Source organism: Propithecus coquereli, unplaced genomic scaffold, assembly GCF_000956105.1.
Source record: "Propithecus coquereli isolate 6110/MARCELLA unplaced genomic scaffold, Pcoq_1.0 Scaffold267, whole genome shotgun sequence".
In the NCBI taxonomy this organism is placed as follows: Eukaryota; Metazoa; Chordata; class Mammalia; order Primates; family Indriidae; genus Propithecus; species Propithecus coquereli.
Window position 1 is genome coordinate 1,393,056 of NW_012148252.1, and position 2,624 is coordinate 1,395,679.

The window sequence follows — 2,624 nt, forward strand, 5'->3', positions numbered from 1 at the left end:
TCATCACAGAAGGCTTTCCTGTCCTCAGGACAACACCTATCTGTGTCCTGATGAACAGATGTTCTGGAAATAACTCTTTCATCTGACCCTCCCTAGGAAAGTCTTTTGGTGATAGCAGGGTGAGGTGATTCACCCAGTTTTCAGTAAAGAGAGTGCTATTATTTTATTTTTTTTAACTTAGTGACAGACCAGCAGGCAAAAAGCAATTACTTTTAACAATATAAAGCACATTGTGGAAGGCCCAGGAAGAGGAGGCATTTTTGAGTTTTCCACATTCTACATAATTAGTAAGGCATCATAGGAGAAAGCTTAGTATAGCAGCCCTCCTCCAGAATACCCCATGAAAACATGAATATCATTCCTGAAGTTTGACCTCTTTGTAGTTGTCTTCAAATGGAGGTCTACAGGAACAGTTTGGAAAAGGAGTGTGTCGGGTTGTCACAATAACTCTTGGCATTTGGTGGGTCAAGGGAAGAGGGTTGAGGGATAAGAAGCACCCTAAAATCCTCAGGACAATCCCACATGATGAAAAATTGTCCTGCTTAGGCAGTGTCCCCAACATTTTTGGCACCAGGGACTGGTTTCATGGAAGACAATTTTTTCACAGACAGGGGCAGGGGCGGCTGGCGAGTGGTTGGGAGCAGCTGTAAATATAGATGAAGCTTTGCTCCATCGCCCACTGCTCACCTCCTGCTGGTTCCTAACAGGCCACAGACAGGTACCATGGGGGTTGGGGACCACAGTGCCTAGGTATCAAGCAAACATGATGAATACTATCAAGAAAGAGCTACATCTTTGGGACATCCATAAGGCAAATGCTAAGAATTTATTAATAGCTTTGCTAGAAATCAGCATCTCCTATTTAGGACTAGCTGTTCAGGGGGATACCAATTGTCAGAAATGCGATGCCACTTGTGTATACCTCCTTCTTGGGCATGGAGGAAGAAAGGAGGCAAATTTCTGGGAGCTGTAAACCACAATAACATAAATAAGAATAGCCATAAATATATACACACATTCCATGAATGGTTTCCTCTCTATTGTGTGCGTAAGTGCTTAGCAGGAATAATTATACTCTAGTGCTTGCCAAGCTTCTTAACGCAGTAACAGTTGCAAGTCATTCTCTTAAATTAATAGAATTCTGAGGAGCAAATATCACTAAATATTGCAAAAATGCTTCTCATGATTTTACATATTTTCTGTCTGTATCTGTGTGTCTCAAAAGGGCCTTAAAAGTTTCACCAGGGGCAAGAGTTCAACACTTCAACTTGTGTGCTTCTAAAAATGTTGGAAAATTCATGAATTAATTTGCCAACTAAACTATATAATCAGATCCTGATTTATTCTTCTGGAGCACAGCTAATGGGCTGCCTTTTTCTTTTCTTTTTAGAATAAGGCAAAAAGATCTGCCATGGTAATGAGAAGACTTTTGCCATATGTAAGGTTTGATTAAGGTCAAAAATCTCAATCCTCATTGACTTAAGTTCATGGAATGTGAAGTTATAATGATGGGCAGAAATGCTCATTAAAAGTATAATTTAAAATATATTTATTTCCTTTCTTATACTTGCCTCTGCAAATGCAATCCTGTTTCTAACTCCCGGACATCTAGTTATTTATTTTCTAGCCATGATACCATTCAGAGAGTTAGACTAGACCTCGTTTTCTTATAACAAACACAAACTGGTTGTCTCAGTCCTTTTACCACTCAAACCTAGTACACTTCATTTTGGCTCTGATAGTTGTTACCTCTGTAGGGGAGGAGTAGGCAGTAGTATCCTTTCTATTAATATTTCCATGAACACGTGCTAAATATGCTACAGGAAGTAGAGACAATTCAGAACCTTTATTCATGCAGTGAAATAGAAATTAGGTTCTGCTGAAATCTTTGCACATTCTCAGCATGATTTTGAATTTATTAATATATTGATAAATATTTCAAAGACATTGCATCCCATTGGTTAATTTACCTATCCCTGTGCCAACACCACATCGTCCTGGGTACAGTCCTCACATCTGGTGGAATAAGCTCTCTCTCCTCAGACGTAAAAGGAAACTTGATACATGACAGAGATCACAGTGGAGAAAACTGGAGAAAAGGATATAACATGCTGAGACAATTTAATCCCCATAAAGACAATATAATTAATTGGTACCCAACTCCTAGACCACTGACAAAAGTCACTTCCATCAGGAAAAAGATAAATGGGCAAGCAAAATATTAAAGTCTTTAAAGAATATATAAGAGAACATCTTTGGGGTGGAAAAAGATTTCTTAAACACAAATATTGCTGGTCAAAAGGAAAAGATTGATACATTTATTGAAAGACACCATAAAGAAAGTGAAGTGAAAAGACAAGTAACAACATTGGAATGGTTATGTGCAATGCAAATAACTGAAAAAAAGTAGTTAATAAAAATAAGAAAAATACAAAGCACATAATATAACATTGGTCAAAACACATGGACAGACATTTTACAGAGGAGGAAACACAAACATCAAATAATATTCAGAGATGTTCTACTTCTTATTAAAATGTACTAAATTCAAAATAAGACCTTATTGACATACTATTTAACTTTTGTTTTGTATGTGGCTGTGGAACAATGGGGAACCTAACACA